Here is a 22,638-nt window from a genome sequence, read left to right on the forward strand (position 1 = left end):
TCTACAAGACTATTACTGGATACAGATCATTGCTGTGAATCTATTTTTTATGTGAATTTTACTCTTGTGTGTATGTGTTACATTTTATTTACCCCTCTTGAAATAGCTTCAAAATAAAAATTCTGAGCCAACTCTGAACAACAATAGGGAAGGGAAAAGGGGTTAGCTATTTCTAATGTATTCAAGTGCATAAGATTCTCGAATCTTTTTTTCCAGGCTTTCACTCTTAATGGCCACACCAGTACCACAGGGAATACTAATGAAATGTAATAGAGGGCATCAATCATGGTCCATCCAGGCTAGGGACATAACCATGTACAAAGTAATAGTCCCTCTGGCTTAATGAAGCCGTCTTAAAGAAAAACTATTTGCATTCAAGTTCAGAGGAACTATCAGAGAGCTTGTAAAAGAGGAAGATAACACTTCTTATCCTGAGTGATCTTGGAAACTAGACTGTACAGTTTCTAAGGGCAGACATTGGTGCAGAGAATCTCTATCATCTTACTTCTTCTCTTTCTCCTACTTACTGTGCCTCCTCAAAGTCTGAGTCTACAAGCTTTACTGAACAAATGTTGAAAAAAAATCATAGGAGATAAAGCATTAAAGTGAATAATTAGAAAGTAAAACATCATAAACAGCTAGACTTAATAAGATTTATACCAGCAGATAATTTTCTCTGCAGTCTTCAAGGTTTGCTATTTGTGGAGTTCAAATTAATCTCTCTCTCTCTGACTTAAGCTTCATCATTTTGCCATCTTCTTAGACTATGTTTCTATATTCTATATATTCCTCCTTTCTAATAACAAATAAGTCTCAGAAATGGTTTTGAAACTCACAAACTTTGGGACCAAATAATATAGATCAGCCTTATTGTAACGTGAAGGTGAGGTGAAGTTGCTCAGTCGTGTCTGACTTTTTGCAACCCCACACACTGTAGCTTAACCAAGCTGCTCCATCCATTGTCTTCTCCAAGCTATTGCCTAAATACATAACAGAGATACTATCACAGCAGCTACATTCTTGGAATCACTATATTAGTTACAAATCTCTCCCTGGAAGAAGCTCCTGACTAACCTCAAAAGCATGGAAATAAAAGTGAACTGCAATGTGTTAAAACACTAAAATAGAGTGTGTAATTCATTCTAGCACATCATAGTCCCATAATCTGCTTAGGACTCTATCTTTCAAGGTCCTTCTTAGACCCACTCCCAACATGAAAACTCATTGTAAATAAATGTGGTTATTATAGAACAGACATATACACATTTATTTAGTAATATATTTGATCATGAATGCAAAGATTCCTCGGGCCAGGGTGCATGCATAAATTTAGTTTATAAATTTGTCCCATGTACAAATGAGTCTTCATCTTTTTTTTCCTCTTGTTATTCTCACCATATACAATTTAGATGCGAAAATAAAGAAATGGGCTGAGGTCCATTTATATCACTTCAGGTTACCAACTGCTGACAAAACTATTACTAGATACACATAACCGATGTTGAATGTATAGGAAACAACCTTAGCTGAATTCCTGTATCTACCTGAGGGAGGAGGTATGGAGAAATATGGTGTATTAGTTAAATATTGCTGCAGTAATGCTTCATGCCAAAGAACCACAAAATCTCAGTGGCAGGCAATGATACACATCTATTTTTCACCCTGTCTGCATGTCAGTTAGCACGGCACTATCTCAGCCTGTACACCTACACATCTGGGGAACTTGTTCCTCTTGGTTCATGCTGAAGCAAAGGCTGAACTAGCAGTAATACCTAAACCACACTCTTCTCATGGCAGAGATCTGAAACCCCTTGGGGGGCAAGCCAAAACGTGTAATATCTCTTAAGGCCTAGACTTAGTATTTAACCACTGACCCTGCTGCTCATTGTCCTCTGGATAAATCATATCCTTTGGTCTAGGATAATATCAAAGGGTTAAGGTAATATACTCTTGCTATGGAAGAGGGGTGCATAAGAGTTGAATACATGCTAAGAAGTATTCTAAATCTACCCTAATCTCCTCCTTTATTCAAAAATATTCACATCTCTCTCATTTGCAGAAAGAAAGCTCACTATTATTCCCAGAATCCCCAGTCTCTTTTCCCAAGTCTTATTAAAACAAAGCATTGAAGGCCAGATGTAGTTCCTCATGAGCCACAGATCAACTAAAAAGAAAAGTTATGTGCTCCCTACCCAGGCAACACAAAACAGTGTCAAAGGGACAGGATAACTCTAGCAAACACTTCCACAGAAAAGGGGAAATCCGAGTAGGAAACTGTTACTAGGAGCCCTAGATTGTAAATAGACTCTCTTATTTGAATAAGCCCTAATTCTGCTCCCTGGAAATAATTCCTTAGTACACTGTTTTCTATGGTTTTCAGTTTCACCTTCTGGAAAATTCTTCATGTTTCATCCTCCTCCTTGGCCACTTCACAAAAGAGAACACACCCTCTATTTCAATTATCTGTTTCTTCATAACAAAATCCAGTGGTTTAAAAGAGCAGTGACTTACTATTTCTCATGATTCTATGGGATGCCTGAATTTTACTGATGGTTCTTCTACTCCATATGCTGTTTTCTAGGGTCACACACATGGCTGCATTCATTTGGGAACTTGGCTGGACCTGGGACATCCATGATGACCTCACTTATAAGTCTGGTGGCCAGTCCTAACTAGTAGTTCCAGCAACTAGATTCTCCTCTGATCTATTTATGAGGCTGTCACTGTTTAGTAGGACTTTGTTATGTCATGTAGTAAACCACACGTATGGCAGAAAACAAAGAAGAACTAAAGAGCTTCTTGATGAAAGTGAAAGAGGAGAGTAAAAATGTTGGCTTAAAACTCAACATTTAGAAAACTAAAATCATGGCATCTGGTACCATCACTTCATGGCAAATAGATGGGAAACAGTGTAAACAGTGGCTGACTTTATTTTTCTGGGCTCCAAAATTACTACAAATGGTGACTGCAGCCATGAAATTAAAAGATGCTTGCTCCTTGGAAGAAAAGTTATGACCAACCTAGACAGCATATTAAAAAGCAGAGACATTGCTTTGCCAACAAAAGTCCGTTTAGTCAAAGCTTTGGTTTTTCCAGTAGTCATGTATGGACATGAGAGTCAGACTATAATGAAAGCTGAGCATGGAAGAATTGATGCTTTTGAATTGTGGTGTTGGAGAAGACTCTTGAGAGTCCCTTGGACTGCAAGAAGGTCCAATTAGTCCATCCTAAAGGAAATCAGTCTTGAGTGTTCATTGGAAGGACTGATGCTGAAGCTGAAACTCCAGTACTTTGGCCACCTGATGCGGAGAACTGACTCATTTGAAAACACCTTATGCTGGGAATGATTGAAGGTGGGAGGAGAAGGGGACGACAGAGCATGAGATGGTTGGGTGGCATCACCGATTCAATGGAGATGAGTTTGAGTAATCTCCAGAGGTTGGTGATGGACAGGGAAGCCTGGCGTGTTGCAGACCATGGGGTCACAAAGCGTCGGACATGACTGAGCGACTGAACTGAACTGAAAGCTATTTGGAATCAGTTTGAATCTTTTAAATCTTGCTTTTGAGACTTCTTGGTTTACATCCAGAGCAGTCTCTGGCTTAATCATCCTTTCACTCCATTAGTGAGGCAATATCTTACTTAAGACTATACTGGCTGCCTCATATATTTTAAGTTCTCTCTGCTCTTGCTGGTGAGAATGCAAATATTCCCCAACATCATGAGCTCTTAGAATAGTTAAAAATAGCTTTTCCTCTGACTTCATAGTCTTTGGTAAAGATCTGAACTCAGTCAAAATATGGTAGTTCTTCCCCACTTTACATATCTTTGAAATGTTCTCTGTGTTGCTCTTTTCCCATATTTTCTCCTGAAAATTCTAGCCTGGAATCACCTAATATTCCTGAACTTCCATTTTTGGAAGTTCACCAAAAATACACACAAACAAACAAAAAACTGGTCTGTTTGTTTACCCACTCACTGCACTGCAGCTTAGAAACTCCTTCCTGGAACGTCAGCCAGGGAAATTGTAGGGTTCCCTCTACTGATTTTCTTCTCTCACTGACAGAAGTCCTGCCTACTGACCAATGTGTGAAAACAGTTGTTTCATAAATTTTGACCATCCCTCTACTTGCTGCTGCTGCCCATTTGCTTCAGTTGTGTCCAACTCTTGTGCTATGCCATGGACTGAAGCCCACCAAGCACCTCTGCCCATGGGATTCTCCAGGCAAGCATACTGGAGTGGGTTGCCATACCCTTCTCCAGGGGAACTTCTTGACCCAGGGATCAAATCCTTGTCTCTTACATCTTCCGCATTGGCAGGCGGACTCTTTACCCCTAGTGCCACCTAGCAAGTCCTGTCCTTCTACTTGGTTATGGACAAAATGCAATCCATTGTTGCTGGAGTGAGGAACAGTGCCCAAATAAAGTACTTTATAGCAGTCTATTTTATCCTCACTCCTGGCTACTTACCCATACTTGATTTTTAGTGGTCACTTTACCATTTACAATATGTAACTTTAATTTATAAAAGACTACTTTCAAGTGCTCTTATTTCATTTTACATACAATGTAATAACTGACAACATACTTTAATATCTCCTTCCTATTCTCTGTACTATTTTTCACTCATTTTGTTGACATGTGTTATAAATGTTTTTATATATTGTTACTGTTTACATAAAGAGTAGATTGTCTTTTAAAACAAACAATTTTGCTTGTCCCCTAAAATTAAAGACTTTAGAGAATGAGAAAATAAGTCTTCTGTATTCATATGCATATTAACCATTTCTAGAGTTCTTCATTCCCTTGGATAGATCCAAGTTTCTCAAATTATTTTTCTTCCTTCTAATGAATTTTTTACATTCTTTCTAGTGCAGGTCCTGCTGGCTACAAATTCTCTCAGCTTCTGTTTATATAGTAGTTTTCCCTCACATTATTGCTAGATATAGAATTCTAGTTGACCATTTTTCTTTGTCTTATTTTATAATTTTCCTTCAACACTTGAATATAATCACCTCAAACTTTTAGGCATAGTGTTTTCCCATCCTTTTAATCTTGCATGGGTTTTGATGAAAAAGTTGAACTCTTATCACTGTTACCCTATACATACTGAGCTATTCTTTGCCCACTTTCATATTTTGCTCTCCTGTATAAGCTATGAAAATTTCCATTCTAGATATTTTATGATCATAGTTTACATGGTAATTTTTTCTCTTTCCATACTTTGAATCCCCTGGCTGTGTATATACATATATGTATATGTATACACACATATGTATTGTCTTGTGACAGTATATGATTTGATTTTGTTTTTATATTCAATCTGAAATTTCTGCCTTTTACTTGGAGTGTTTCAGTTAAATTAATTCAGTTGGATTTAACACTGTTTGTCCCCCCGTTTCTTCTAATATTTTTTCTTTCCTTTTATACATATAGTGATTATTTTTATAATTAAATTTTCACTATTTTTTGACCTTTTAAGCTATATTGGATTCCATTATTTTTACTGTTTACTCTAGAAATTAGCATATATACTCTTAACAATCATTAACTTCAGTTTACTTAGTATTAACAGTTTATCACTTCACATAAAATATAGAGAGCTTGCAACCATACATGCCTACTTACCCCTAGTCTTTCTGAGATAGTCATTATATGTTACATTTATGTACATTGAAAGCTTATAATACAATCCTATGATTTTCTTGCATTAAAAAGTTCTGCATAGTTTCAAAAACAGTATAAAAATTGTCTTCTATACTTATTGATACATTTTCATTCCCAATACTGTATAGTCCTTTCTGGAATTCCCATTTTCCACCTGATATAATTTCCCTTCAATCTGCAATATTCTTTGTTGATCTAAAAATGTTTTTACTTAGCCTATACTATCAAACAATATTTTTCTGAATTCCAAGAATTACAGACTCTTTTGGTATGATTTTGTCTGAATATCTAGAAATGGAGAAGGCTTCAGACAGAATAGCTTTGAATGATTAAATCAGCATATTGGTGTCAGGCTTATTGATTTTCAGATCATTAAAACTCCAAGTAGATATATAAGCCTGTTGGTTGAAATAACAGTCAGAACTGAACATAAACAATCATCAGCATATAGAGCAGACATTATTGAGCTGTGAGACCAGAAAAACAATCAACCAGGGATTGAGGACAGATGAAAAAGTGAAATATGGACCATCTCTTAGGGCACTCCAACATTAAAATGTTTGAAAGAAGAGAAAGTAGTAGTAGAAAGTGAGAAAACAAAACCCCACAAGTTAGAAGGAAAATTAGTAATTTGTGGTACTTGGCAAGCCATATAAAGGAACAGAATAAAGGAAGATAGAATAATCAACCGTGTTAAGCACTACTGACAGATAAGATGAGGAAAGAATATTGACCATCAGCAGTAGTAGCAGGCAGGACTTGGCAACACTGATGTTTTGATGAAGTGATAGCATTAATATTCTGATTAAAAGTGAGCAGTACACTTTTGATTATCACAAATGTGAATGCTAAACACTTAATGCTCAAAGTTCTCCAAGCCAATCTTCAGGAATATGTGAATTGTGAACTTCCAGATGTTCAAGCTGGTTTTAGAAAAGGCAGAGGAACCAGAGATCAAATTGCCAACATCCACTGGATCATTGAAAAAGCAAGAGAGTACCAGAAAAACATCTATTTCTACTTTATTGACTATGCCAAAGCCTTTGACTGTGTGGATCACAATAAACTGTGGAAAATTCTGAAAGAGATGGGAATACCAGACCACCTGACCTGCCTCTTGAGAAATCTGTATGCAGGTCAGGAAGCAACAGTTAGAACTGGACATGGAACAACAGACTGGTTCCAAATAGGAAGAGGAATACGTCAAGGCTGTATATCATCACCATGCTTATTTAACTTATATGCAGAGTACCTCATGAGAAATGTTGGGCTGGATGAAGCACAAGATGGAATCAAGATTGCCGGGAGAAATATCAATAACCTCAGATATGCAGATGACACCACCCTAATGGCAGAAAATGAAGAACTAAAGAGCCTCTTGATGAAAGTGAAAGAGGAGAGTGAAAAAGTTGGCTTAAAGCTCAACTTTCAGAAAACTAAGATCATGGCATCCGGTCCCATCAGTTCAGTTCAGTCACTCAGTCATGTCTGACTCTTTGTGACCCCATGAATCGCAGCATGCCAGGCCTCCCTGTCCATCACCAACTCCCAGAGTTCACCCAGACTCACGTCCAACAAGTCAGTGATGCCATCCAGCCATCTCATCCTCTGTCATCCCCTTCTCCTCCTGCCTCCAATCCCTCCCATCATCAGAGTCTTTTCCAATGAGTCAACTCTTTGCATGAGGTGGCCAAAGTACTGGAGTTTCAGCTTCAGCATCATTCCTTCCAAAGAAATCCCAGGGCTGATCTCCTTCAGAATGGACTGGTTGGATCTCCTTGCAATCCAAGGGACTCTCAAGAGTCTTCTCCAACACCACAGTTCAAAAGCATCAATTCTTCGGTGCTCAGCTTTCTTCACAGTCCAACTCTCACATCTATACATGACCACAGGAAAAACCATAGCCTTGACTAGACGGACCTTTGTTGGCAAAGTAATGTCTCTGCTTTTGAATATTCTATCTAGGTTGGTCATAACTTTCCTTCCAAGGAGTAAGCGTCTTTTAATTTCACGGCTGCAGTCACCATCTGCAGTGATTTTGGAGCCCCCAAAAATAAAGTCTGACACTGTTTCCACTGTTTCCCCATCTATTTCTCATCACTTCATGGAAAATAGATGGGGAAACAGTGGCTGACTTTATTTTTCTGGTCTCCAAAATCACTGCAGATGGTGACTGCAGCCATGAAATTAAAAGATGCTTGCTCCTTGGAAGAAAAGTTATGACCAACCTAGACAGCATATTAAAAAGCAGAGACGTTACTTTGCTAACAATGGTCCATTTAGTCAAGGCTATTTTTTTTCCAGTAGTCACGTATGCATGTGAGAGTTGGACTATAAGGAAAGCTGAGCACAGAAGAATTGATGCTTTGGAACTGTGGTGTTGGAGAAGACTCTTGAGGGTCCCTTGGACTGCAAGGAGGTCCAACTAGTCCATCCTAAAGGAAATCAGTCCTGAGTGTTCATTGGAAGGACTAATATTGAAGCTGAAACTCCAATACTGAAACTCCAATCACCACCTGATGTGGAGAACTGACTCATTTGAAAAGACCCTGATGCTGCGAAAGATTGAAGGCAGGAGGAGAAGGGGATGACAGAGGATGAGATGGTTGCGTAGCATCACTGACTCAATGGACATGAGTTTGAGTAAACTCCAGGAGTTGGTGATGGACATGGAGGCCTGGCATGCTGCAGTCCATGGGGTTGCAAAGAGTTGGACACAATTGAGCAACTGAACTGAACTGAAACACTTTAACTAGACCATAATAATGATGTAAAAATATTACATTTCTTTTTACAATTTTATTTACAATATTATTTTATAATTTTAATATTTGGTTAGATTCATACCCAACAGACAACTACCACTTCACTGAGAACTATCCTCCACCTCTGTCCCTGAAAGTATATTGCAAGAACATTTCCTCTCAGCCCTGATTTAACAGAATGGGAATTTATGTCCCAACCCAACCCCACCAGCTCCTCACTCTATTAAATTTGAATCAGGTTGTGCTGATTATTTGAACTGGGTATAAGTTCTTCCAACTGCATAGAATTACAAAATGAGAAAAGGAACATGTACAAAAAGGAACATGAATAACAATCATGAACTCTAGAAATAGAGAATACTTATTTTCTAACATATTTCAAGATCCTGACTTTGGTTCTTCATGAACTCAACTGCTCTTTCTTCCTTTGGATCCCATGAAGTACTCTGATGGAATGAGATGATATAATTTATTCCTTAAGCAGCTGACCTCAATATACCAATACAAAATGAAAAACACTCTTTCCCCACATCAGAGCCTTGAACTTTAGTTCACTTCCATGCCAATCTCATCCACTCTGAGTGTTCAAGTCAGAAAACAAGGGAAGAGAAGTCACCCTTATCAAAATGGTTACGGTCTTTTGGACTAAAATCAGTTTTTTTTACAAAGAAATTAGGGAATGCAATTATCATGGTCACATCTTCCTGTCATGGGGTTGATGACATCCAATATAACCTATTTTAATATGGGCACATTTACTACCAAAAGAGTGTTTCTTATTGTAAATGAAGACTATTTTTGAACTAAACTCTATTTTGAGCTAAATGGCTGGAAGCCGGTTATGACATGCAAACAAACAAACAAAAAAATCATCCTGATAATATGGTATGATATGATGATATTAATATCATGATATTAATAATCATCCTGATAGAAATATGGTATTTCCTCATGGATTTTGAAATTACTCAAATTGCTAATAACTAGAGAATAATACGGAGAAGGCAACGGCACCCCACTCCAGTACTCTTGCCTGGAAAATCCCATGGATGGAGGAGCCTGGTCGGCTGCAGTCCATGGGGTGGCTAATCGGGCACGACTGAGCAACTTCCCTTTCACCTTTCACTTTCCTGCATTGGAGAAGGAAATGGCAACCCACTCCAGTGTCCTTGCCTGGAGAATCCCAGGGACGGGGGAGCCTGGTGGGCTGCTATCTATGGGGTCGCACAGAGTCGGACACGACTGAAGCAACTTAGCAGCAGCAGAGAATAATAAGATTAGTAATAATAAGAGTAATAATGTATGGTTGTGAGTGTTGGACCATAAACAAGGTTGAATGCCAAAGAAGTGATGCTTTCAAATTGTTGTGCTGGAGAAAACTCTTGAGAGTCCCTTGTACTGTAAGTAAGTATGGGTCACTCAGTTGTTCCTGACTCTTTGAGACCCCATGGATTACAGCCCACCAGACTCCTCTGTCCATCATATTTTCCAGGCAAGAATACTGGAGTGGGTTGCCATTTCCTTCTTCAGGGGATCTTAAGGATATCAAACCAGTCAATTCTAAAGGAAATCAACCCTGAATATTCATGGAAGGACTGATACTGTAGCTGAAGCTCCAATACTTTGGCCACCTGATGCAAAGAGCCAACACGTTGGAAAAGACCCTAATGCTGTGAAAGATTGAGAGCAGGAGGAGAAGGGAGAGACAGAGGATCAGATGGTTGGATAGCAACACTGATTCAATGGATATGAATTTGAGCAAACTCCAGGAGATAGTGAAGGACAGGGAAACCTGGTATGTTGCAGTCCATAGGGCTGCAAAGAGTCCAATATGACTTATCAACTGAATAGTGATAAGACTAGAAGGATATAGAAATCTTGTAGCTGGGTAACCGTCAGAAAATAGTAGTGTTACTTTACTATGTCTTAGTTGAAGCACAATGCTTCCCCATCAGCAAAGTAATGATTTGAACATTTATGAGAAATTCTTATGATACTACAGGCACTACTGGAAGCAAGACTTTACTGTTCAAAAATAAAAGAAAAAACCCATGAATCATTAAATATGAATGATATTTGATCAGAACTAGAAATGAGAAATAGCAAAATGTATACTTATATCAACATATACATGCTGATATTTATACCATTCTATGTTTTGACAATATAAACAACATAAATGACCAAAAGAAGAAATGTGCCTTTTAATTCGATTTAGGTAATTATATAGGATAAATCTTCCCTGGTAGCTCAGCTGGTGAAGAATCCATCTGTGAAGCAGGAGACCCTGGTTCAATTCCTGGTTTGGGAAGATCCGCTGGAGAAGGGATAGGCTACCCTCTCCAGTATTCTTGGCTTTCCCTGGTGACTCAGCCAGTAAAGAATCTGCCTGCAATGTGGGAGACCTGGTTTCGACCCCTGGGTTAGGAAGACCCCCTGGAGAAGGGAACAGCTACCCATTTTAGTATTCTGGCCTGGAGAATTCCATGGACTGTATAGTCCATGGGGTCACGAAGAGTCAGACATGACTGAGCAAATTTCACCTTCACAGTACAAATCTAACACCTTGTTCAGTTGTTATACTTACAAACAAAGAAAGAAAGAAAAAACCATGAAGAACCTCCTATAGTCCTTCCTATTTGTAAAATTTTAATTGCTTAATAATCAAGAAATAAAAACAATTCCAGTTCTGATCAATATACTGAGTTTTGTTGGTTGATATGCCCGGAAATCATTGGCCTGCAGTAAAGAAGGTGACTAGAATGCTGATACAGCTAATCCTTTAGTAGAGCCATGTACCACCTGCCCCTTTTTTAGACAGAAGATAAGTGAATAAATACGCTCAATATGTTCCAAAGAAAAGAACAAAGATAAATCTCTTGAAACCAATCTTAATGAAACACAGATAAGTGATTCACCTGAAGGTTCAAAATAATGGTCAAAGAGATGCTCATCAAGGTCAGAAGAGTAATGAGCAAAGTGAGAATTACGACTAAGAGATAGAAATATTTTTTAAAAAATACCACAAAAGAATCCACAAAATTGAAGAATAACTAAAACACACTCAATTAATAGATTCAATAGCAGTCTAGATCAAGTAGAAGAAAAGATCAGGAAATTCAAAGATAAATCAGTGGAATTCATCCCATCAGAGATGCAAACAAAAAAGTTTGAAATGTTCAAAGAGCTTGAGGGATTTGGGGACACCATTAGAAGACCTAAAAGGAGGTCTTGGAAGGAGAATAGAGACAGAAAGGGGCAGCGAACCTAAAAAAGAAATCATAGCTGACAAGTTCATTAAACTGAGTGAATAAACAGATATCCAAATCCAGGAAGCTCAAAGAGTACCAAAAAAGATCACTCTAAAAGACCCACACTTATGTCCTAAAATAGACTGTTATAATTAAGATATCTTACCTAAATCTCAAGATAACCACAAAGAAAAAAAAGCTATCATAGATTCACAAAACAGAAAGAAAAAAAATCAAAGCATTCCACTACAGAATATCACCAAATCATGAAGCATGAGAGTAGTAAAGTAACAAATTAAAAAACATCCAGAAAACACTTAACAATATTAAGTTCATACCTATTATTACTGTAAACGTACTAAATTCTACAATAACAAAAACATAGCATGACTGAATGAATAAAAAGAACAGATACAACTATGTGCTGCCTACAAAAGACTCACTTCAGCTTTAAGAATACACACAGACTGAAAGTGAGCAGCGGGAAAAAAGATATTTCATGCAAACTGAAACCAAAGAAATCAAGGTTAGTGATATTTACATCAGAAAAAAAGAGGCTTTAGGCAAAATCATAATGAGGCAAAGCAGACAATTATATAATAATAAAGAGGTCAGTTCAGAAAAGGATATAATAAAGTGTAAATATTTATACAGTCACCATATATAAAGAATTGAACAATTGTTAATTGTTCAGAAGGGAGAAATAGAAAACAGTACAATAATAGAAGGGGTGATTCAATACCCTGCTTTCAAGAATGGATAGATTCATCAGACAAAAAATGAATCAGGAAGCATTGGGTTTAAACTGTATGTTAGACTAGATGAACCCAACAGAAACAAAACAATCCACCCAACAGCATCAGAATAAACATTCTTCTTAAGCACACATAAAACATTTTCAAGGACCAGTTATAAAATGTTAGGCCAAACAAAAATTTTAATAAAGTTAAGAATACTGAAATCATATCAAGCATGCTTTCCAATCACATGGTATGAAATAAATATCGATTATTAAAAAATAAAAATGAAAATTTTTAATAGTTTGTAATTACATTTCTGAGCTGAGTGCTTGAAGGTGCCAGTTGAACTGAAAAGCAAGTGTTGTTTATTTCATTGTCAGGGTGAGAGTATGATGGAAGAGAGTTTCTAACATACTTTGGAACCAATTCAAACATTCCAAGGAAAAAAATTCCCTGCTTAATAGTTATGCAAAATATTTTCTTTGAGTGAATCTTGAGTTAGAGAACAATTTAGATCTTCTCTAACTTCTTTTACTAACAGCTCATACTTTTAACATATTTAACAATAAACAAAGTTAGGAAGGTTGTTTTGCAGATACTTTTTTTCTCAATCAAAAATTTTTTTGGTTTCATGAGTTTACCAATATTGAAACCTAATAATTTCCTCCTATACATTTGCCTTCAAATTTATTTTAATTTTTGTCTTAAAAAATTAATTCAGTGGCAAAAGTATAAAATATTTCAAGTAAATTGAAACATATGTCAATCAATTAACACAAATAAGGTTTTACCGTTAGGTTCTAAGTCTTATTTAATTGTGATATTTTAAAACTTCATGGTAGTTTGATATTTATATGCAAATCGATTTCAAGAATCTATGAGGAGCAAAGGAAATGAAAACAAAAGTAGGAAATAGGCAATGGATAGGTTTTGAACTGAAAGTTTTGTTAGATATTGGGTAGAGGAGCTGATGAAGCCAAGTGATAATGAGATGATATATCAGAGTGATTCCACCTCAAGAAGATACATGGAATTCTCTGGGGAAAAAAAGTGGCATTTAATAAATTCTGGGTTCATTCTTAGTTCTGAATGACTTTATATCATATTTGGTTTCTTATTTTTAAAATCCTTTAAATGAACTAGAGAAATACGCCATTTAACAAAATCATTTGCTAAAACTTTTCATAAAATAATATCCTGGAAATATACGCCAGAGTTCTACAAAAATTTTTAACAGATATATCCATTATGCCCACATATATAGTTGATAAAAGACTAACATACAACAGTAATATACTACATTTCATCAATTCTAAAACGCATTTAATTTTTAAAAAATATTTCCCAAATGAGGTTGCATTTCACATTTATACTCAAGACACCTACTCATAGTTCAGTGATTTTAAGTTATGTGCCTTGATGGTTCTGTGCATATTGAATTTAATTGTTACTTAAAAGTCTTCAAAATGATTATCCTGTGATTTGGTACTGAAAGAAAAGACATTATGTAATCAGTTAGACATGAAAGCAGGGTGGCAGAGAACAAATCCAATATAAGTGAAGCAAATATTTGTATTTAGAAAAATGACTTCAATTTCATATTTGTAGCAAAGCAACAAATATTTTTATATATATATATATATATATATATATATCCTAAGGAAGAAAGATCTTCCCAAGTAAGCAAATCTGTGTTATTACTCATTTAAAGGTATCAAACACCAAGTAATGCAGCTGATGACAGCCAAAAAAATGAATACCTTAGAGTAGGTCAAAGAAATTCCTCTCTGTCACACTGTTCAGTACTGTTTTTGCTGTTGCTGCTGCTGCTGCTAAGTCACTTCAGTCGTGTCCGACTCTGTGTGACCCCATAGATGGCAGCCCACCAGGCTCCCCCATCCCTGGGATTCTCTAGGCAAGAAGACTGGAGTGGGTTGCCATTTCCTTCTCCAATGCATGAAATGGAAAAGTGAAAGTGAAGTCGCTCAGTCGTGTCCGACTCTTTGCGACCCCATGGACTGCAGCCCACCAAGCTCCTCTGTCCATGGGATTTTCCAGGCAAGAGTACTGGAGTGGGTGACCATTGCCTTCTCCAAGTACTGTTTTTAGAGTTCATTAAACTTGAATTCAGAAACATTAAAAAAAAAAGAAATTCCAAAGCAACAAACATCTATTGTGATAAATTTATGTGTCATTTAGATTTATTTTTAAAAAGAATAGGTCTTAGAATTTTTCTAACATATTTTTCTTTCCTAATGTTATATAAAACAATAATGTTACAACTGGTTTCACCTTAGAGTCTATATGAAACAGACTGAAATGTGAGATATTAGAAATCAAATATTTATACCTAACATACATGTACTATTTTATGGTAACTGTTCTTAAAAGTTTTTATTACTCATGTAATATTTATACATAATTAGGAAGAAAATTGAAAACTTGTGAGAGTTACCAAAATGTAACGGTGAGACACTGAGTGAGCAAATGCTGTTGGAAAAATTGTGCTGATATATTTGGTTTTCACAGGGTTCCCACAAAGCTTCAATTCTTTTAAAAACACAGTATCTGCAAAGTAGTACAATAAAGCAAAGGACGATAAAATTAGATGCGCTTGTATGAAAGTATTTTATGCACACACACTGATATTTTCTTTCTACACGACCAGCAGATATTGTTCCTATTCCTGTGGTACATATACAGTACACACTGATGAACATCAGTGGATGTAATCAAACCCCTTCCAGCAGGAAAGGTTTATTTATGTAGGTACTAATTCATTACTTTGTATCAAATTGCTAGAGTGGAATTCTTAAGAAGAATCATGCAATAAATTATTATCTACATGCCTGTATGTACTGAATAGCCTGCCCCTCCCCTGCTCAGTGGTCAAGAATATGTCTGCCAATTCAGGAGATGCAAGAGATGCAGGTTCAATCCCTGGGTCAAGAAGATCCCCTGAAGGAGGAGCTGGCAAACCACTCCAGTATTCTTTCCTTGAAAATTCCATGGACAGAGAAGCCTGATAGGCTACAGTTCATGTGGTTGCAAACAGTTGGAGTGACAGCATGCATTCACACATCCCCCGAAAACTGTCTTCAACCCTTCCCAGAGGGCTGCTCATGGCCAATGGCTCATGTGGAAATTCAATGACCTATCTCCCGTGCCTCAATCTGAGACAACGTCAAAAGCCATCCTATCTCCACAGGCTCTTACAGGACGTGGACTAAGTCTTCAGTTGCAGCCACCTTGTGGCTTCTCTCCATTCCCGTCCCTGCCTTTCTCACTTCTTTACAGGTGTTATCTCCCAACAAACCTTCTGCGCACAATTCCCCATCTCAGAGTATGACTGTGGGAAACCCAGTCTAAAACACTACATGATATTTGAATTTTCAGCATGGAGAGTTCATGGAGTCTTGAATGGTACTTTATCTGTAATTTTTAAAATAAAATTTTATTTGTAATAGAAACCACCGTGCCTTGAATTAAACAAGGTAAGAGGATTATAAACTGGTATTAAAAGGGAGGCTAGTTTGTGACTGAAGAAATATAGCCTGATACATAATGACTCACATACAATAGTTTATTTTCTTTCCTTAAAAGAATAGATAGTGTGTCTCCTTATAGTGGTTTAATGTTCCTTTCACAGTGCAGCTTCCCCAGTTCCTAGGGTATTATATCCCAGGGGCAGCAAATGGGAGAAGAAAGTAGAGAGTCAGTGATCCTTTCTAAAAAGCAGCACTCTAAAACTTGAATATATCAGTTCAGTTCACATTCCATTGTCTTGACTTCATTCTTTAGCTTCAAGGGAGGCTGGGAAAATTAGTCTAGATAGAATCCAAGAAGAAGGGAAAATGGATTTTTTGATAAGCTAAAAGAGCCCTTCCTATACATACTTTTCACAGACAGTAAATGAACTTCCAAGAGAGATGGTCAAGTAAATATGTATTTTCCTAAATGTACTCATTCCCATTGGAATGAAAACAAATGAACCAATTTCAAAGAATGAGACCCATCTTAAAGTGAAGCTCAAGGATGTTCACAACCTCATACCAATGTCATGTTAGCTAGACATCACACAATTTTAAAAATGATAGAAAAAGAAATCCGATATAATATATACTTTCCTAATATAAGCAGAAGGTAAAAATATTTTCTAAAATAGCCACAGTCCCTACTTTGGAGGGATAAGAACCCTATTTGAAATCCAAATAAACTTCCAAATGAGATTTTGAAAACTGACAAAAGGACTCTTCATTTGGAGTGATAAATGACATTAGGTAATAAAATATTGAAAATGAAATATAACTACAGAGTATGTATTCTTCCATGTGAATGTGCTATGAAATAGAACACTGTGACTATTATAATAATTAACATGTAAACCAGCACTTAGCACAGTGACTGACATATAGTAGGCAGTTGGCAAACAGTTTGTCAATAAATGAATTAAATGACAAATAATAAAATAGCCAGAAACTGAAGAAAATAAATATTCATTCTATATTATGGCATTTCAAATGAGGAGAGGATGAGTTATTCACTAAATATTTATAAAATACATATTATCTGAAAAAGAAACTGTTAGATTACAAACAACCAACTCCAATGCATGCACAAATATTTTATTTTACCAAATAAATAAAAAAGCATAGGCTATTGAAAGAATCAGAAGGGTTGTATTGTTCATCCTCATTACCTTACATTAGAAGAAAACTGATTTCAGAGAGACTGAGTTTCTATTAAAAGACCAATTTAGTAGAGAGCCATAACCTGGATATCTGATTCAGTGCTTTTTCAACCATATTGTGCTTTCCTGTTGCGCTGTGCTCAGTCATGTCCAGCTCTTTGTGACCCCATGGACTGTAGCCTGCCAAGCTTCTTTGTCCATGGAATTTTCCAGGCAAGAATACTGGAGTAGGTTGCCATTTTCTCCTCCAGGGGATTTTTCTGACCTAGGGATTGAGCCTGCATCTCTTGCATCTCCTGCATTGGCAGGGGGATTCTTTCACCACTGGCCACCTGGGAAGCCCATTATGCTTTATTAGAAAACTGTATACATAGGCCCAATGGGAGGCTCAAATTTAATTACTTTACATTCTCATCCACAGAGATATAAGTAGAGAATTGAATTAAAAGGTAATTAAGCTTGACATCTTAAAAGTATTGATATTTCCTATTTTCAAAAATCTCCAATAAAAGTAATCCCACCACCGTTCTTATCAGAGTGAGTTTTAATACTCCAAATGTCTCATCTTAAATCTCATTTGCTACAGTTTGAACTTCCTTCCTCATTGTCTTCTTGGAGCAGTTCAAGACAAATTCTATAGTGGTCACTTCCACAGAACTCAATTTTAGTAGAAACCTAGAGATGGCAAAAGGCACTTTTTCTTCAAGTAACATTAAATTAGTTTGACTCCATCTTCAAAAGTTTTCAATGTAAGAAATGGTATTGTCAAAAGAATAGACCCTATCCAGCTAATATATTGATGTAGGAAGTTTTAGATCATTTTCTGAATTAGCTGCCTTAGCCCTGAATCTCCTGTTTCTGAGGTTGTGAAGTGTACAGCCTGCCCTGCTCAGTTCCCCTTCCCTGACTGTTTCACTCATGTTCCAGCTGCAGCTGAGGACTGACAGCGACAGCTCAGGTTTACCTGTCTCCTAAGATTTGCCACTGGCCTGATACCTAGAAAATGACACCATCTCCACAAAGGGTAGTCTGCACCTCATGACTGACTGACTGTGCAGGACAAGAGGTCAGCTCCTCATCCATGCAGGGCTTTGCATGACTCTTCATGTTCCAGAGCTCACCCAGGCTCTGGAATGACGATGGGCTTGAATGGCTTCGGGCTTCAGCTCAGCTCTCATCTTGGCAGATTCCTCGTAGCTTGTTTCTCTTACTCCCTGGCAGTAAGTTCAGGAGTGTACTTACCAGTGCAGCAGTCCCCAGTCTTTTTGGAATCAGAAACTGGTTTTGTGAAAGACAATTTTTCCATGGGCCTGGGGTAGGGGGATGGTTTAGGGCTGATTCAAGTGCATTACATTTATTGTGCATTTTATTTCTATTGGAGAAGGCAATGGCACCCCACTCCAGCACTTTTGCCTGGAGAATCCCGTGGACGGAGGAGCCTGGTAGGTTACAGTCCCTGGGGTCACAAAGAGTCGGACATGACTGAGCAACTTCACTCACTCACTTATTTCTACTAGGATTACATCAGTTCCACCTCAGATCATCAGGCATTAGATCCAGAGGTTGGCTGCCCTAGTACACTCCTTGAAATCACTTGCATAAGAATTCTTGCAACAGGCTCTGATTCTAGAGACAAAACTTAGCACAAGGAGTGGATAAGAAATGTCTCCGTCCACACAGAAAAACTGACTTGCTTTCAACCACCAAAGATAAAAAGAACCCTATTATTTGAAGATATGATAGTCCTCTATACTGTGTGATACTCTGTTCAGTCTACTATCCCCTAAACAGCCTCCAGAACTCCTTTTCTGGTTCTATCTTATGACATATGGAAATATACACTTATTATATTCATCTATTTCTTCACTTTACTTAGCTTATAACACTGTATTGGTTTAGCTGTAGCTAGTTTTCCCTCCTCAACTTCTCATACAGAATTGAGATATAGCTGAAGCATGACTTCATGACCCAGTTTACGTGGCAGCAAGTAGAGAAGCAATTACAGGTAACAGGTAGTTAACAGGAATGGGTCTCTGAAGTCTCTTGGGACACAGAACTATGAAGACCTCATAACAGGATGTGGAGGCAGTTATTCACTTCTCCCTTCAATCATGCATTCAACAAGCACATGTCAAATATTTTCTATGTGCCAAGAAGATATTAAATACATGTTGGAAATATTAAATACAATGGCACCCCTCCCCTAACAGAAACCTTGCCTTCAAGGAAGTTAAATTCTATTGGAGAAGGTAAAAAGAACATTTATTTAATAATTACAAGAAATGTTATAGTTGCTGTGATAGTAAAAGCAGGAGGTGCTCAGTAGCACATGGGAGAATCATCATCTAACTCAGCATCTAGTACATGACATTCTGGGCGAAGCAATGCTCATACTGGGGTGTGAAGCTTGGGTCACCATTAGCAGAGAAATTAAAGTAGAAAGCACATTACAGATAGATTGAAAAAAAAAAAAAAAAGACCATGTAAGAGACCCAGAATCAAAAAATGTCTGGAATATTTGAGGAAGATGAAATGCAATATGTTTGTACTGGGGGGAGGGAAATGAGAATGAGAGACTAAAGACTAGGAAGGAAAAAGTAGACGGATCAAAAAGGACTTTATTACTTATGATTGAAAGACTAAGATCCTTCTGTCTCACCTCATCTGAGTCAAGCAAGGAATAATCTTGTCTTTTCATTGTTACAGAGCTTTCAGAAAACAATGTTACAAATCACTAGAAGGTATACATATTCTGGTCAGTGACAAAGCAGGAGACTTGAAAAGTGGTGGCAGTTTGAAGCTCTGAATAGCTTTGTCACACTCCTGTGGTATCTCAAAACTCTATTATCTTTGGCACAGGACTGCCAAGGTGCTGCCACAGGACTGTATCACCCTCACAATATTGTTTATATTGGTATAGTTCTTAGACATTTGCAAAGATTTCTTTCTTGGACTTAGCCTACACTTTTGTTTTTAGCTGCTAGCTACTAGCCTTTGTTGGTTCAAGTGACACTTTCTATTAGGCAGATCAGATAGAATATTTTATCATGGTCATTTAGGAGGAGAGGCAAATGAGACCAAACGCTTTGAAATGACTATAAATTAACAAATCAAGAACAGGTTGAATTCTGGACACCGTCCTGTTTTCTTGACTCCATGTCCAGAGCTCAACCTCTGTCCATCACACGCCCATCTCAGTTCCTTCACAAAGCAGAGGGCAGGAGTCAAGACTTAAAACACTGTTTAAAATCATTAGCTTTTATAACCTGAATCATTTTATATAGGTCTATGTCCTGTTAGAGAAGAAAGTCTAATGGAAACGGGATTCTTTCTTGTAAAAGAAAGAGAAGAAAGGTGGGGGGGGGGTGTTAATCATGATTTTTCATGATTTAAGTTTTTAAATTTAAGTTTTAAGTCATTTCAGTATACAAGTTGCACTAAGAAATAAAAACCAGTGAGTAGAATAATTTCAAATATATGAGAATTACTTCAAACAGAAAACTAAGGATGTGTGTATCTGTGATGAGTTCAATAGAAATGGTGAACAACTGCTGACATGACCACAACTGAGTGATCAAGCAATGCATTCAAAGGCATGGGGTTTTGGGGATTACAAATAAATTACATTCTGCCTGTTACAGTGCCTGGCAAACATCCAATTTTTGAGCAGATGAAATAGTTTTGCTTTATCTTCCCTGAAAGTGATTAAACCATTTTGCTGATGTTATTCATTCTCCATATGAAATTAGGACCATTATTTGAGAAAATATGTAATTATTCATATTTGTCACATAGGAAGTAGTTTTTTTTCACAGTAAGAGGTAGAGATACTGATGTTTCATATCTGTCTCCTTTGTGGTAATCACAAATGCCCATCATGCAGTGCAAGTCTACATACAGAACTTTGATGTATGTCCTGGGATGGCAGGTCTTTTTCTCAGTAAAGGAAAAGAGAGCAGAGAGGGCTCAGCATATGACGAGAGCATGTTCTCAGTAGCCCAAAGAGGACACGCACTCTGAAGCCAACTGTGAGATAAGGAAGCTTCCTTTGAATCCTCCCTCATCCATTGCGATGCCTACTCTTATGCCATCCTTTAAGACAGCCTCCAATCAATATCCCTGTGTGTGTCTATGTCAGACTTAACCTTCGATATCTAGTCACTCTTATTGTCTCCTCCTACAGGATGCTTGGTTTTCAGTTCAAAAGCCTCTTTATTCTGTTCTTCACGTCTTGCTTGGAAACTCTGTATTCACATTAGTCTTATAATAAAAAAATGAAAATATATTACTACTTGTGAAAAGTTTTGTGGATAAACATTTTTTAAAAACTGAATTATAGACAAAGATAAATGGGGAAATTAAGGAGGAAGTTGCTGCCTTTTCTCTCTGTTCCAGCACAACCCATTAGTCTCCTGAGAGTGACAAAACACTTCAGATGTTTCTAATGGAGGGAATTTAAAACTGGGGATTGGGTACACAGGTGATGGAAGAGCTAAGAAATCAAATATGGGCTTGGGAGACAACACGGCAATTAATAAGCCACTATTAAGTAACAGTTAAGAAAACATAGTGACCAATTTGAAGTCTGTACAAGGTGATTTTAAGACTATACCATATTTCTTCAGAGATATTTCTGGGGAAATGTCTGCTTTTAACAAAAATTAGGAACCAAGAGGAAAACCTGGTTTAGAAGGAAAGATGATAATTTGTGGTAATTAGGGAGAATACAAGCAGGTATTTTAAGTATGATTATTAGTATTGGGCACATAGGAAATACTAAGTGTGCTTTGCTTTGCTTTTTTAAAAAAATATGTAAGAAGTATTATGCTAAAAGGACGGTTAAATCAGCTGTATACATTAAATACTTATCAATAGTGGGTAAAATCACAAATAGTATGTGTAGATAATAGATAAAAAGCCAAGGATCAGACTTAAGAAATATCTGAATATAAGAGCTAAAAGAAGAAGAATCAGAAGAGGCAAATAACTATATTGTGCATCTTTGATGAACCATGTTCAATATGGGATACTTTATGAAATGTGGAAACAGTAACAAAAGCCTCCTGAAAAATCACAATATTGGAAATAAAAATAAATCACATTTCATTAAAGGGATGCTATGAAGCAAGCCATTTGAAATGCTTTTTTAAATGTTCAGATCAGATCAGATCAGTCGCTCAGTCATGTCCGACTCTGCAACCCCATGAATCACAGCACGCCAGGCCTCCCTGTCCATCACCAACTCCCGGAGTTCACTCAGACTCACGTCCATCGAGTCAGTGATGCCATCCAGCCATCTCATCCTCTGTCGTCCCCTTCTCCTCCTGCCCCCAATCCCTCCCAGCATCAGGGTCTTTTCCAGTGAGTCAACTCTTCGCAAGATACTATACTATATATAAAGCTCTTTATTTGACTGATAGAATTAAATGATATTACATGTTACCAACCATAGAAACAAAAATAGGGTCCCCTTTTTCCCCAGGTTTATTTAAACTGGCATAAGAACATTGTATAAGTTTAAGGTG

At 37.2% G+C, this 22,638-nt stretch overlaps 1 long non-coding RNA gene across 7 annotated transcripts in view; it reads right to left on the minus strand.

The window, feature by feature from the left end:
- Positions 1 to 22,638, minus strand: part of LOC147363451 (uncharacterized) — a 223,124-nt gene that overhangs the window by 198,698 nt on the left and 1,788 nt on the right. The gene's annotated exons all lie outside the window — the stretch shown is intronic.

The sequence above is a fragment of the Bos grunniens genome, chromosome 11 (assembly GCF_055505025.1).
Source record: "Bos grunniens cultivar Pamir isolate PY7600 chromosome 11, Bosgru_T2T1.0, whole genome shotgun sequence".
In the NCBI taxonomy this organism is placed as follows: domain Eukaryota; kingdom Metazoa; phylum Chordata; class Mammalia; order Artiodactyla; family Bovidae; genus Bos; species Bos grunniens.